The sequence below is a fragment of the Schistocerca piceifrons genome, chromosome 1 (genome assembly GCF_021461385.2).
Source record: "Schistocerca piceifrons isolate TAMUIC-IGC-003096 chromosome 1, iqSchPice1.1, whole genome shotgun sequence".
Classification (NCBI taxonomy): Eukaryota; Metazoa; Arthropoda; class Insecta; order Orthoptera; family Acrididae; genus Schistocerca; species Schistocerca piceifrons.
In genome coordinates this window covers 216,883,131-216,900,190 of record NC_060138.1, presented here as the reverse complement: position 1 = coordinate 216,900,190, position 17,060 = coordinate 216,883,131, and positions in this window count along the sequence as shown.

The window sequence follows — 17,060 nt, the reverse complement described above, 5'->3', positions numbered from 1 at the left end:
ACAATCGAATGCGAAACAGTCTGTCGCGGAGCTTATGAAATTGGCTATCCTTTAGGGCGTAGCTTCAGTGCGATAATATGGTTTATAAGCACGGGAAAGTTAAATAAACATCCAGAGGTTGAATTTGTCCAATGGTTCCAGGTGTTATGAAATGAAACGTCATACACTTTTCAGGAGGGGTAGTTTGCTCTAAAGGACTATGAGTTTTATACGCAGACCAGGAATCGAGGAAAATCAAGTTACTTCGACCAGCTATTGGCCAAAAGCCGTACTCATACTGTAGTTGTTTTCATACGCCCGATTTTCCTCTATTTCTTGCTGTGATGTAAATAATCGCTCCTGCTCTTGCAAAATCACGCACAGGAGAAAGAGTCGTAGGGGGCGGAGCACCTCCAACTTTTCACAGCACAATAAATAACTTCCCAGACAACTTATCATCCAAATTAACAGTGCGCATAATTGTATACAAATGCGTTAAGTCATTGATGTTAGTTGATTTTAATACAAGTCTCTAAGCACCTTAATTTTCAGTGTTCCTTTGAGATGTATTTGTTCTTCAAATCTCGATGGGCCGGACTTTAAATCCAAGTCCTTACATAACGATGGGATACGTCTCTTTACCTCATCTACAAATTTTCTGGCCGATTTTGCAGTTTGCTGTACGTCTTCAAATAGACGCTTTTTTTAATATTTCGTTACCTTACGTCTGCCAGTCTGTAGCACTGTTTGAAGTTACGCAATCATCCACTGCTTCCATTGAAATCACTGTAATCTACGGGGCCCGCGGTTTGATGTGCATAACGTAGTAGGACACTACCCAAGCACATCCTGTAAACTGTATCGAGCATCCCTGAAATGCGGAATCACCAGTTTTTGTAACAAGTGCTCCTTGTCCTTCCTTGCATATCCGTAGTTTTTCTTATGCAGTACACGGTCATATTGCTGTGGAATTATTCGTAATCTGTTAACATTTCTTTTTTTTACTATGCTATGGACGATCTTCCATGTACGTCTTTAAGTTTGGTACCTGCGACTTGGACAATGATTTTCCTTTACTATGTTTCACTGGAAGTGGGATTTTTAGCTCCCTGTCCGACATAGATGATGAACTACATGGCTCGACGCCTCCGCGACACATTCCAAAAAAAATGGTTCAAATGGCTCTGAGTACTATGGGACTTAACATCTATGGTCATCAGTCCCCTAGAACTTAGAACTACTTAAACCTAACTAACCTAAGGACATCACACAACACCCAGCCATCACGAGGCAGAGAAAATCCCTGACCCCGCCGGGAATCGAACCCGGGAACCCGGGCGTTGGAAGCGAGAACGCTACCGCACGACCACGAGATGCGGGCACACATTCCACTGACTCGTCTTGTAGAAACGCTAATATTTCATCTCACACTTCTTACTCACTCCGTGAAATTCCTTGGGTTCTTTTCCGACGAAACGTGAAATTTGGCAACTGTTGTTGTAGATATAATACAATGTTTGCTTTATTTATCGTTACCATTGCTCTGTTAGTTAGTTAGGTGCTCCATTGGTCAATCTCACGGTAACCGTTGTGATGTAGAACGTGTCAAGATTGTTTTGTATCAAGAACACTAGCATTGCACCACTCTTCTGAGTTTCTTGTCGGGTAAGCAGTTCAACAACGCTCGCCATTGGATATCTCCAGTCCCGCCCTCTGTTGCCATTACCAGCAAGTACCCGCAAATCAGAAGATAATGTGTCACAAAGAAATTGTGTTATGCGCTGTGTAAAAATTGTGGTGTTGCTCTACATTTAGAAAGTTGTTTTGAGATGTGCCATATCCAATAATCCTACCATCCGGTATGTAAAACAACAATATTAGCTGATATATATTAAATCTGATTTCACAGCAACCAGTAAACTAAACTCCTTCCGAGCAGGCCTCGAAAGGCCCAATGGTACCGGCCGGCCGCCGTGTCATCCTCAGCCGACAGGCGTCACTGGATGTGTATATGGAGGGGCATGAAGTCAGCACACCGCTCTCCCGGCCATATATCAGTTTCCGAGACCGGAGCTGCTGCTTCACAATAAAGTAGCTCCTCAGTTTGCCTCACAAGGGCTGAGTGAACCCCGCTTGCCAACAGCACTCGGCAGACCGGATGGTCACCCATCCATGTGTTATCATCGCTTAACTTCGGTGATCTGACGTGAACCGGTGTTACCACTGCGGCAAGGCTGTTGGCTCACAGCAACCAGTAGAGTATTTAAATTCGATATTCTTGCGTTAATACTGTGGTGTGCCGGGGCTAGCAGTGTATTTAACACTAAATTCTTCTAGAATTTTCATATGGAACTGATGCTCTAAGCCCCCACCCCCCTTTTTCTAACTCGACTTTTGCTGTTGCCCATGGATTAAGAAGAAACGCGAACTGACTGTAATCAATCCTGCAAGTGAAGTAGAAAAGCGTTTGGCACCTGCAATAATTTAATTTGATAGAAATTAATTTGATAAAGGAAAGTTTCATTCACGTAGCGAAAAATGAAAGGGTTGCTTTACCGATCCACAGCATGGAAGTTCTGTCCGAAATAACAATTTGATTTATTATGACTAAACTCAAAATAATAAACAAAACACATGAAACATTTACAATACGTCAAATTGGATACTCAAATAAATGCTGTGAAGGTGAAGTTGTCCATAAACTAGCTTGTGACGTTTATGACCAAGTGGTATGTGGAGCCAATTCCTTGCAACTCAAATCTGAAGAGAAACACCCAGCCAACCCAACATTAATTGCTGCTACAGTAGTGAGAACTCAGACAATGAACATCCAATACAGAACCACGTAAGAAAAGACGGGAACAGCCACACTCTGCTGAGCTCTGATTATCACAGAGCAAATTCCCTAATCTGCAGGTGCTGAGGACATACATTACCAAGCTGTCTTCTTAACTGCAAGGACACGATCTGGCGTACCAGAAGCGATGGCTGGTTGCTTTGACGTCCCGTCGTGGTGATGATAATGTCACGAGTATAGCCCGAAAAAAATTATCCTGGTCTGGATGTTCCAGACTAAAGACTTCCTAGCAATACAAATGCGCCTCTGAGGGAGGCGAAGAAGGCTCGCCACACAATAACTGACGGTACAGTGATTGATTTTAACAAGCGAAGTCACACAGTAACTCCGATACAGTCAACTTTAGCCAAAACTGCTCAAGACGGACGACATAGGCCGCTTGTACGAAGAACGCTCAATTGCCAACTGGGCTCAGAAAGTTACGTTGAAGTCGAAACTTCAGCAACTTCGTCAAACAGTTACAATTAAATGAAAGTATATTAGACAGCCAACGGAAGGCATGCTGTCCAAAGCAGTGAGAGCTCAGTCTTGTAACCTACCCCAACCGAAAGGCGAGAGCCGACTCCTCAAGAGCACCCGTACAAGCCGAACACAGAACATTCCCGCCCCCACGACAGTGGCCGTGGTTAAACGGTCCAATCAGCAACTCGAAAACCGGCGGAAAATTCCACTCTATTGCCGACACACTACTATTCCACCAATGGAGATACTTGGCGCAGATTTCCGCGCCGATTTTGCTACGTCACAGAGCTATCCCGTGAGCAAGCCAATCACAGTTACGATTTTGCAGAAAACGCGGAAATTTTCCCACCAAGACTGCCTGGGAACACAAGTCATTCCCACGCCTCGCTAGTAGCCCGCCAGAAAGTGTTTTCACTAAGTTTCTGCGAAGTAACAGCATATCTAGCCCAGCCGCTCCGTCAGGCCCCTGTGGGCGTGTCGCCCCCTCTCTTATGACAATGTCAGTGTCTGGAAAGCACCCACTCGACTCCCTCACACCCGTCGGCTTAACCCTTTCAGGATCAGCAGAACCCGCCGGTCACCGGACCACCCAGGTGACCAGAGATGCTGCGTGGGAAGTCCGCGTATGAAGGAATAGCAACTTTTCACCGCATGCAACTAGAGAGGAAAATCGAATTACTCAGAGTAAGATAGAAATATGAGAGGGGGCTCTTGCCACCTCTCAATACGACACAGAAAGGAAATAAAAAGTATTTTTGTATAGGCTGCATTCGGCAATGTTCTCAGTTTCGTAGCATCTTCTACTGTAATGTGAAACATGCCCATCTCTGCTGAGTAAAAAAGGCGCAAGCGGCTTGCAGCAGCGCTGCTCTACGTGTATAGTGCGTTTACGCTGGTGAGTTACCAAATAAATCGAAAACTGCGATAGATACATCGCACCCGCGAATACTAGTCTGAAATTTATTCTACTTTTCAACATCTTCCCCTTGTTAACTCAAACACTTACCCCATCACTCGACAAGGCGTTAAATCCTGCAGGTGACATCTAACGGGTGACCTCTCATGATACGAGGGTTGTCCAGAAAGTAAGTTCCGATCGGCCGCGAAATCGGAATCGACTGAGAAAATCCGGTAAAGCTTTGCACAGATGTGTTAGGCACTGTCTCTAGTATGCCCGTCGATCGTGTCGCGTCACTCTTTTCGGTTTTGAGTCAACAGTGAGCACATAAAGATGCGTAGGGAATAGCGTCTTCCGCCAAGTATGAGGGCCTGGTTAGAGATTTCGCCTGTGTCATGCAGCCCACATAACACAACTGTCGAGCAGTTCCTCCTTCATGTCAATTCTCGGCCGCACACTGCAGGGGCAATGTAGACGCTCCTGCAGCGTTTCCGATGAGAAGTGTTCGATCACCCACAATACAGTCCGTAATTGGCTCCCCCTGAGTCTCATCTCTGCTCACAAGAATCGCTGGCTATGAAGACAAAATTTTTCCACAGACAACGCGCTGCAGACCAGTGCAGATAACTGGCTGAAAGCACAGGCGTCTGCTTTCTATGACGAGGATATTGGAAAGTTGATACATCACTACGACAAAACTAGAAGTTGGAACGGCGACTATGTAGGTGGAAGGTGTACCTAATTGTTGCAAATGAAACGTTTCTGGTTTTCATTGTGGTTTCCATTTCGCGACCGATCGGAACTTACTTTCTGGACAACCCTCGTATAACAAGTTTATTTGCTTCCTTAACTTGCAGAAACCCACAAGACGGAATGTGCCCTAGAGGTAGCGAAATACTCCTAGACGGAGAAACAATTTGCCATCACTGGGTAACCAGAGCAGAGACGACGACCCTTGTTTGTGACGTTTTCTTGTCCTTTTGCTCAATTCCTACATCCAATTGAACAAACATGTTCACAAAGTACAGTTCTAACTATATACAGGAAGAGTTTAGCTACGGACGTGCTCTGTGGACAGTCCCTCGGCTCCCACACTGGCGCGTTGAAGACGTGCTGCTTTATGTACTGCTGTGAGCATGTGTCTTTCGTGAAGAACCTCAGATGTCTCTTTTAAACAGCTCCATTTGCAGAGTTCCCTCGGAAACTAATTTAAATGGAATCTACTTAATTGACAGCAGCAATTCTTGTCGGGTTTGAATCGATTGTTATCAATAAGGTGTTACAATCGTCTCTGAAGATTAGGATTTTTCTTTGACCACCTTTTTTTTTACATCCTGTAACATGGCTGCGAGTGATACACATTTTTCTCTAGATCTGTTGGACAGTCTGTGTTGACACGCCTACATATGGATACACATTTTTCTCTAGGTCTGTTGGACAGTCTGTACTGACACGCCTACATATGGGCAATTTCATTCACGGTGCGTTCACGGCCACGTCGATGCATGATTCTTCCATTCTGTCATTCTGCTACACCGCTCCATCCACCCAGCTTACTGTGCAAATTCCGTACTACCGAGCGACACATACATACCACTTTACTGCCACGATTTACGTCATCAGGGTCTTCCTGGAACAAGCTCCACACGATTTACAGAACTTCAAAGCGATTTACTCTTTTAGGTGGGTGGCTAAAAGTTTGTCTGATGAGCTTATAATCAGTCTGTACTATAGTTCAATTCTTTTATCTTGGCGGCTCGCGCATGCCCACCCAGACGCGGGAGATTGTTGCGTTGCCAGTTGCACACGACGCACGCGTCAAGAGAAGCAGCGCCATAGTATAGCACAGTTCGCAAGCTTACGTTTAGGGGGAAGCGCACAGTTCATGAAGTAAAGCCACCACGGCCGCATTAACCCTTTCGCTGCTACAAAGACGTGCTCCCTGCATTCCGCGCTGTGCGCGAGTTTGCCACTGCACTGCTCGCCTGTGCAGACACGTGGTGTTCTGACTGCTTTGACACTCTTATCATTCGATTCCACAAAAACTATTTGGCCCAAAAATTAGATTTTTACACATCTTCCTGACTGATAACTTCGCGCCATAAATGACTTAATTTTGATTCGACGTTCAACGCAGTTATTCTGCAGCATTAAATATAGTAAACCATTGCACGAAATTTTGAAGAGTTTGAAGAGGCAAAAGTCCGTAGAGTATACTTTCCATATGGTCGATTGTAGTTGCCAAATGTTGAGAATGAAATGTGGACAAGATACCTAAATTTCATATAAAATTTACTGTATAACAATATCTCATTTAATTTAAGTACCACATAGGTGTGGTACTTAATTTGAGAAATATTCCATCTTCCGTGACTGTAACAAAAGTTTTATTTACACCGGGCACATTTGGATTTATTTTAAAGTACTTCAATCAATCAAAAGGAAGTAGACAAAATACATTAAACAAAGCTGTGGACTTAGGACTTGAATATACCGTCTATCAGTGAAGTGCACTGAGCTATGTCAACTATAATTTTTGTGTGTGGTACACACAAACAGCATTTATTTGCTAAAACACTGATCAGTCGACACAAACGTTGAATATTGTGTTACCGCAGCACAAAACTACGAAAGGTGACTTGGTAATGGAGGAGACAAAATACTGTCCACTGAAGATGCTTCAAAAGAGAGAGGGGCTCTGAGCACTATGGGACTCAACTGCTGTGGTCATAAGTCCCCTAGAACTTAGAACTACTGAAACCTAACTAACCTAAGGACAGCACACAACACCCAGCCATCACGAGGCAGAGAAAATCTCTGACCCCGCCGGGAATCGAAACCGGGAACCCGGGCGTGGGAAGCGAGAACGCTACCACACGACCACGAGATGCGGGCTTCAAAAGAGAGAAATGCGTCTGGTCTAAATAAATCGCTTATTACAGTTGCAGAAGAGGAATATATTTCAATACTGTGGTGTCACCGCCAGACACCACACTTGCTAGGTGGTAGCCTTTAAATCGGCCGCGGTCCGTTAGTATACGTCGGACCCGCGTGTCGCCACTGGCAGTGATAGCAGACCGAGCGCCACCACACGGCAGGTCTAGAGAGACTTACTAGCACTCGCCCCAGTTGTACAGCCGACGTTGCTAGCCATGGTTCACTGACAATCACGCTCTCATTTGCCGAGACGATAGTTAGCATAACCTTCAGCTAAGTCATTTGCTACGACCTAGCAAGGCGCCATCACCAAGTATATTGAAATGGAGATTATATCTGTACAAGAGCGATGTTATACAATTATGGATTAAAGTTAAGTATTCCAGAAGCTACGTACTTTTCTTTATAGCATTCATTACGTATCCTGTTTCAGACCTCACGCCAGCCTGCGTGAGTTTAAGCGCGTGCCTTTCGGCTTCCTCTCATTGTGTCTAGGCTGTCTTGTCTAGACACAACAAATACCATTGGTAAAACTGCGGCTGTGGAACAAAAACAAGAAAGAGAACATGAGTACCATTTTGTATGTGGCATACCTTTCATTGATTGAAGTGCTTTAAGATATAGCCAAACGCGCCCAGTGTAAATAAAACTTTTATTACCGGTACAGTCGCGAAAGACGGAATATTTCTCAATATTACATACGACACCTATGTGGTACTTAAATTAAATGAGATATTGTTATACAGTAAACTTTATATGAAATTTAGGTATCTTGTCCACTTTTCATTCTCAACATTGCGGCAACTAAAATCGACCATACGGAAAGTATACGCTATGGACTTTTACCTCTGCAAACTCTTCAAAATTTCGTGCAATAGTTTACTACATTTGATGCTGCACAGTAACGGCGTTGAACATCGAAACAAAATTTAGTCATTTATGGGGAGAAGGTATCAGTCAAGGAGATGTGTAAAAATTAAATTTTTGGGCCAAATAGTTTTTGTGGAATCGAATTATAAGAGTGTCAAAGCAGTGGGAACACCATGTGTCTGCACAGGCGAGCAGAGCAGTGATGACAAAATCGCGCACATCGCGGAATGCAGGGAGCACGTGTCTGCAGCAGCGAATGAAGAGACAAAGCGCTAGAAATTTCAAAAAACTGCATTCAAACGAATAAAATTCGTGAAGTAAGACACTTCGATATTGTTTTTAAATAAAGAAAATATTACGCACCTTACAAAGTTTGAACTAATAACCTTTTGCTTTGTAACACAACACATTAACCGTTACGCTAACGCAGCTCATTGGGCAGTAATATCCATGAGGACTGTACCACGTCACGCAAAATACTGACAAACAGTATTGGTATGACTATGAATTACTCATGCTTCGTCGAAGTACAATAGGAAATAACCTATTACCGCTGTTCTTTATTGCGAAAAAGCGGTTCGTGAGATTGATACAAACACCTTTCCTTGCTATCGCCTGAATTAGGAGTCTTATTGCTTGTTTGGTTTAATTAATTAATAGAATATGAAGCAATTGGTATAAAGAATACCTTTTCCAAACTTTCTATAAAAGAAAGTCTGCTATCAAGACATTGCTTTTGTTCTATTACTTTATTTATGACTGAACGTTTCTAAAACTGTAGACACTCGTCCGTGCTCTGCACTGCAGTCGAGATTTGGCAACGTCGTTCTCTTTTCATTGGCTGACTGTGTTTTGTGACGTCAGATGCGCAGAACGAACCTAAACTCGGCCGCCAACATAAATGACGCGCACTTTAGAATCAAGGCATTATACACTGCCTGACAAAAAGAGTGAAGAACCCAAAAGGCGCGGCTGTTATGAATGTAACTTGTACACAAACGCACCATTGGTGGTTATGTACATGATTAAAATTACGGGCAGAACGGCCGCCAGAATGCACCATTTATCACCAGGTCTGGTAGGGTATATAAGGGATGTGAATAGCATCAAGATGTTAAGTGGTGACTATGAGGGACACAGAGATGCTATGTACTCGAGTGAGATAGTGTTATCAGCACCTGACAGAGTTTCAAATGGGACTCATTGTGGGTCTCCATTTGCCTGGCTGGTCAAATGGTGCAGCGTCCAGGTATGTGGTGCATTCACATGTCACATCGGTCTGACTCTGGACTGCATGCGAACGAGATTGTATGAATACTTATCATCAAGTTTCTCGTCAATCACATCTGCCCACCACAACACAGGCGTTAACTGGCTGTCTGATCCAGTACTTTTGGGAAGACATGTTGGTTCTAATGATCGCCACCGGTAAACTATCACTAGTACAAAAAAAGTTATGATCAAAATAGTTTTGAACGAAAAAGGATTTCTGAAAGTTGATCGTGTGCTCCAGTATGGCAACGTAAAATTTCATTCAACGTTTTAGTTATGTTCCTTTGATAGAGCTGTTGTGTAAATCCCCTCTACGTGGCTCTGAGTTCCCTGTCCTGATAAGCTAATTGTGGGGAAGTCACTTCTGTATTTAGGTGGATAACTCGATTTTTATAAGGCCTTAAGTTCCTAAAGTGAGGGAATTACATAATAAATAATGGGGTGATAGGAAAAGTCTAGCAAAACCAGTCTTTCATTTAAATACACAAGTTTATTGCAATAAAATTTTGATTATGACCCTTATCATAAGAAACAGAGACACAATGAATAACGGTATCTGTTTGAAACTAGTGATTTCAGGTTATTTTGTATAACAGAGTTACTCTTCTGTCTCCCATATAGGCACAATGAACTCAAGGGAGGATCACCATATTGTTCACCAAACACATAAGTAACGGACTCCCTCCAACATTTTGTGTCATCTTGCACAATTGATTGGCGACTATACTATGAAATTACTGTCCCAGGAATATGTTGCAGTTTACATCACTACACAAACAGCTGCCTTTGTAGTTTTGCCATGACTGGGAAATATGGATTGTTAATGAATCTCATCACATTGTGACGATCATTTTCGACCTTGGGAGAATTCCCATTCTTTCAGTGCTTTTGAGAGGCACAGCTTGGCATCATGGTGTGAGAAGCCAGGGGTATGACTTCAGGTCATGGCTGGTAGTGATTGAGGGAACACTAACGGCACATTGGTACGTCAGGTTTATCCTGCATCTTTATGTGTTACTTCTAGACAGTATTATAGCGTCATTTTCCAACTGAAGAATGCTCGTCCATGTATGACACATATGTCCATGGACTGTGTCCATGATGTTGTGGCAAAATTGTGGCCACAAAGATGTTGAATACTCTGTATTGTAGAACACTCAGTATAATGTCGTTTATTGAATCTAAACTACACTTCTCGAACAATCACTAATACACACAAAAAAAAAAAACAAATAACTTGTAGACGACCATTCATCAAGAGTGTTGGTGAGGTCCGTCGGAGTTGGTCCTAGCTCGGTGAGGAACTGGCTGTACTGCTGCTGTACTGGCCTTACAAAGCCAGTGGAGGCCGGCGGAGTACACCAACTTTCCCTGTATCTGTGAGGTGACCTCTGCAGAAAAAGGTTCGCATTAGTCTCTAGCAAGTTCTGTTTGTTTTGAAGAATTGTTTTCCTTTTGGTTGCGCCTGCCAGTGCTTGTGTATGTTATATGGTACACAGGGGTGTCTTGAGAGTAGTCTGCCTGACAGGGGCCATCTGTGGCAGATGTAACACAAGAAATGGTTCAAAAGGCTCTGAGCACTATGGGACTTAAGGTGATCAGTCCCCTAGAACTTAGAGCTACTTAAACCTAACTAACCTAAGTACATTACACACATCCATGCCCGAGACAGGATTCGAACCTGCGACCGTAGCAGTCGCGCGGTTCCGGACTGAAGCGCCTAGAACCGCTCGGCCACTGCAGCTAGCAGCCAGCAACACTGCCAGAACCATCCCTGATGGAACATTTGTGGGATCATCTGGAGCTTCAATTCTGTCCCAGCGCCAGTATGCAAGGTACCAAGGGCCAGTTACAAGAGCTGTAGGTGAGCTAGTCTCAGGAGAGGATACACCATTGTCAAGTGAATCAATAAATGCATCCAGGGCAGAGGGGATGCGGCATCATACTATTAAGAGGGATCATTCTGCCAATTTCTTTCAAATTCTAATCAAGACTGTAATCACTAAGACAATATTGAATACCCTGTCAGCCTCTGAAGTTTCATCTCGTTTCCTCCTCTTCTGGCCGCTTCACCTTTTATATCTTGGAGAGTATGTGATGCAAATTGCAGAAGATCTTCTATACCAGCTGGAGAGGGAGGGAGGTGGGTTCGCCTCTGACACCACGAAGCAGGGACTGCTGTTGAGTCGGCGTAAATTGATCGCTAACAGTTGCAGTGCGCTGGGCGAGGCAGCTTTGTGGACCTATCTCAGCCAATGACGTAACGCTTTACGGTAACACATCAGTGTTGTCACCCCTCTGTCGACGGCTACTGGTTTCGCCTGCAGCCGTTAGTGCTTCCAAGCTGAAAGCTGGCAACAGCGCTGAGAACTGTCAGGTATCTTCTTACAGTGCCTCGACTATAGCCGTGCGATCGGGCAGCCGCAGCGGCAGCGGCATCGTGGCGGAGCGCTGAGCGCCCAGAGCGGACCGGAACGCCGGCCGGCGCTGGCGCTGGTGTCGCAAGATGACGATAATGGAGAGGAATGGTCTGGGAGCTGGCGGGCGCGCGACGACTCATCAGGAGCGCCGGCCGGGCCGGCCGCGGGGGACGCCGGCAGCCGCGCGGCGCCGTAAATCTGTCAGCGCAGTCGGCCCATCCGTCAGCCGGCCGGGCCCCGGGGACCCTGCGACGCCGCGCCGCGCCGCGCCACGCCGGGGGCGGGGGAGCCTCTCTTTCGCGACGCCTGCGACCGCACGACTCCCGCCAGCCCCCGCTCTCCTTTCCCTCCCCCCTGCCCTTCCAGCCGCCGTCTCCCGCCTCTCCCCTCTCTGCCACACCGCAGAGCCCAGGCCGGCATTTAAATCTCGCTCCGGGGAGCTGACGCCGGACGTCGCTCCGCCCACCCCCGTCGCTGCCACCATCGGCTGATCCCTGGGCGCCGCCGCAAGCGCCACTGCAGGGGCAAACCGAGCACCGGCAAGTAGCCGGATCATTCGCTTCCACTACAAACATCGCACAGGTAGCTTCATATTGGTCTAGTGGCAGCAAGACATTGCACATGTTAAGCTCACTGTGCCAAATATAGACTACTGGCCATTAAAATTGCTACACCACGAAGATGACCTGCTACATACGCGAAATTTAACCGACAGGAAGAAGATGCTGTGATATGCAAATGAGTAGCTTTTCAGAGCATTCACACAAGGTTGGCGCCGGTGGCGACACCTACAACGTGCTGACATGAGGAAAGTTTCCAACCAATTTCTCATACACAAACAGTATTTGACCGGCGTTGCCTGGTGAAACGTTGTTGTGATGCCTCGTATAAGGAGGAGAAATGCGCACCATCACGTTTCCGACTTTGATAAAGGTCGGATTGTAACCTATCGCGATTACAGTTTATCGTATCGCGACATTGCTGCTCGAGTTGGTCGAGATCCAATGACCGTTAGCAGAGTATGGAATCGGTAGGTTCAGGAGGGTAATACGGAACGCCGTGCTGGATCCCAACGGCCTCGTATCACTAGCGGTCGAGATGACAGGCATCTTATCTGCATGCCTGTAACGGATCGTGCAGCCACGTCTCGATCCCTGAGTCAACAGATGGGGACGTTTGCAAGAGAACAACCATCTGCACGAACAGTTCGACGACGTTTGCAGTAGCATGGACTATCAGCTCGGAGACCATGGCTGCGGTTACCCTTGACGCTGCATCACAGACAGGAGCGCCTGCGATGGTGTACTCAACGACGAACCTGGGTGCACGAATGGAAAAACGTCATTTTTGCGGATGAATCCAAGTTCTGTTTACAGCATCTTGATGGTCGCACCCGTGTTTGGCGACATCGCGGTGAACGCACATTGGAAGCGTGTATTCGTCACCGCCATACTGGCGTATCAGCCGGCGTGGTGGTATGGGGTGCCATTGGTCACACGTCTCGGTCACCTCTTGTTCACGTCGACGGCATTTTGAACAATGGACGTTACATTTCAGATGTGTTACGACCTGTGGCTCTACCCTTCACTCGATCCCTGCGAAACCCTACATTTCAGCAGGATAATTCACGACCGCGTGTTGCAGGCCCTGTACGGACCTATCTGGATACAGAAAATGTTCGACTGCTGTCCTGGCCAGCACATTCTTCAGATCTCTCACCAACTGAAAACGTGTGGCCAATGGTGGCCGAGCAACTGGCTCGTCACAATACGCCAGTCACTACTGTTGATGAACTGTGGTATCGTGTTGAAGCTGCATGGGCAGCTGTACCTGTACACGCCATCCAAGCTCTGTTTGACTCAATGCCCAGGCGTATCAAGGCCGTTATTACGGCCAGAGGTGGATGGTCTGCGTACTGGTTTCTCAGGATCTATGCACCCAAACTGCGTGAAAATGTAATCACATGTCAGTTCTAGTATAATATATTTGTCCAATGAATACCCGTGTATCATCTGCATTTCTTCTTGGTGTAGCATTTTTAATGGCCATTAATGTACCACTGAGAAAAAAAAATTAGTAGGCCTACATGCTGGAAAGACGACGTCGATTTTGATCTGATGACGGCATAGGCCACCAGGGGGATAGTAGATGTGTTGATAATGGTTTCAGTGTCGTCTGCCAACAGGTAGCGTAATGGCATAGCTACCAGACCGCTACCCGTGTCTACCCCTCAATAGAAAATGTTCACAGCCAGAAGGCTCAGTCTCGTTCATCTTCAGTGCTTCGGGAGGGGACGCTAACCAGCGCTCAGTACGTGCAGAATGTCGTTAGGCTTGTTCTTCTGCTGTTCTCGCAACAGGACGGTGATGTATTGTTACAACACTGCCTGTGAACCTTAACACGCTCTTTAAGACATGCAACACCTTCTCTGGCCAGCACGATCTCCAGACATGTATCCAACATGTGTAGGCTATGATGGGATAAGAACTGAACTGTGCGACTTGTCAACCAACAACTCTTACAGAACTACGTGAACAGGTCAATCAGACGTGACATAACATGTCTCAGGACAGCATTCGCAATCTCTGCGATCAACTGGATGCCAGAGTAAGTGCCTGCATTGCCGCTCGTGGAGGTTACACTAAGTTCTAATACCAGTCTTTCAGCTGGAGTTGATAAACGGTACCTCAGAGACGCCTGCGCTATTGATCTGTAACTGTAATCACTTCATATACTCAATATGCAACAATAAATCTTGAGTGAATTGGAAACTTCTAAAGCGGCATACTAATTTTTTCAGCAGTGTTCACATCAAGGACAGGGTGAGATGTCGGGAAGGTTATTCAGTTGTAAGACTATATGACAAAAAAATCAGAAGGATTACACATATCACAATAAAGGGTGACCAAGCAGTCGCTTCAATACACAGAGTGCTTCTCTTTGGTGGCAGCGCAAGCGAGGATTCTCGCATGCAAACACTCATAAAGATGAAGAATGGCATGTTTGTAATAGCTCGTCCCAAGCATCATGCACCTTTTGATGATATCTGGCAATGGACCTTGCAGACCATGGACAATGACTAAGTTCCCGCTCCATCATATCCTGTATACATTCAATTGGGGAGACATCTGGTGATCTTGGTGGCCAGGGCAGTTGCCGGAGCATCATATACCAGGTGATCAAAAAGTCAGTATAAATTTGAAAACTGAATAAATCACGGAATAATGTAGATAGAGAGGTACAAATTGACACACATGTTTGAAATGACATGGGGCTTTATTAGAACCAAAAAAATACAAATGTTCAAAAAACTTTCGACAGATGGCGCTTCATCTGATCAGAATAGCAATAATTAGCATAACAAAGTAAGACAAAGCAAAGATGATGTTCTTTACAGGAAATGCTCAATATGTCCACCATCATTCCTCAACAATAGCTGTAGCCGAGGAATAATGTTGTGAACAGCACTGTAAAGCATGTCCGGAGTTATGGTGAGGGATTGGCGTCGGATGTTGTCTTTTAGCATCCCCACTTGCGACTTCAGGTAACCCCAAAGCCAATAATCACACGGACTGAGGTCTGGTGACCTGGGAGGCCAAGCATGACGAAAGTGGCAAGAGATCTTTCACGCGTCTAGCAATATGGTTTTTTTTTGTTCTAATAAAGCACCATGTCATTCCAAGCATGTGTGTCTATTTTTACCTCTCTATCTACATTATTCCGTGGTTTATTAAGTTTTCAAATTCATACTGATTTTTTGATCACCCAGTATATCGACTGCATTGTCCTGCTGAAAAAGCACATCACCTTCCTGCCGAAGAAATTGCTGTAGCGCGGAGGTAACCGCCTGTGGAATGTAATAGGCACTAGTTACTTTACTCTGCAGAAACACCACACGTGACCATGAGTTGCCACTGATGACCCCACACGCTACTATCTCGGATTGGGTCTGTGTGTTGTGCCCGAATGCACTCCAGAATAAGCAGCTCAACAGTTCTACGGAATACATGTGTGCGTCCATCAGTCGCATACAGACAGCTATTCTCCTCAATGAAGACAAAAGAGAACCATTGCTCTCTGTATTCAACTCGTTCACGACACCGCAGTAGCCATACTTGTCGGTGTCATAGTGTCAGTAGCAGCCTGACCAGAAGAGCATGTGATATGAATCGTGCAGCACGCAGACAGTTGCGAATGATCCCCGATGACACTGGTGGGTAACATGTGCCCTGGATGATGTTCAGTCGCCCACAACTGCTCGCAAAATGCATCTGTCTTGACGTGCGTCCGAATTAAGCGGACGTCCAGAGGGCATGGGAAAGTTCCACAGGTCACTGCTGAGAGTACCGACCCTCCACTTATACAATGTACCCAACGTGTGTGGAAGTCCATCAGTATTCCATCCTGCTTCCTGCAGACACATAAGTCAATCCAGTACAAATTGCTGAAGCTGATAGAAGTATGTAATCTTTGGTATGGCATGGCTGTACCCTAGAATGAACGTTGGAAGCACTGTTCACCACTAAACTCAGCACCGTTAGTGCCTGCAGAGTCCAAATGGAAGGTGCACAGACAGGAGTCCTGAGCGCCATCTGATCAATGATGAGCGTGGAAAATGAGTCACTAACACTAAAACCCCTGAATCAGAAACGTATTCTACCCTCGTACCACTGAACAGTCCTTTAAGATGTTACATTTTACTCTCCGGCATTGTGCTGGTCTCCCTCTTAAAAGAGTACACTGGTTTGCCTTGGTGCGCTGTAGATGTGATGTTATTTTAGTAATCATAAAATTACCTTAAATTTATTGTAGAATCTCCACAACAGCACAGACCTCCATAAGACAGTCTTCTCACCAAACACGGCTCCACCAATTAGCATGCAACAGCACTCGGTACAGAACATAGACTAGAGTGGCAAATACTCTTTCAAACAAGAAGGACCTCATGGCCTCAAAACCTTGAATGATTCCCATTGTTCGAAAATAGACTTCGCAGAGATGGGAAACTGATACAGTGTCCATGCAGTGCTTATATCGATTAATCTAAACCGATTATTTCAGATTCGTGTTTAATATTGCAAAGACAAATATCGCGACCTTCTAAAAGCAAAATGTAATGGATTGAAGTAAAAGTACCGAATGAACAGGCAAGTTTCAAGAGGAAACAATGGAGTTATACCAATCAAGTTTGTGGATGATGTAAGTTAGACGGTGTGTTCATTGTTGGCGAGAAAGTGTGGGAATTCGATGTGACGGTAAAGTGGCCATTTTGGGGCGATTAACAGATTCGAAAGGCAACATAGAGTGCGTGGTGTTCAATGATTTGAAGGGAGTTATAGGACTCTGATAACTAGGATTTCCAGCT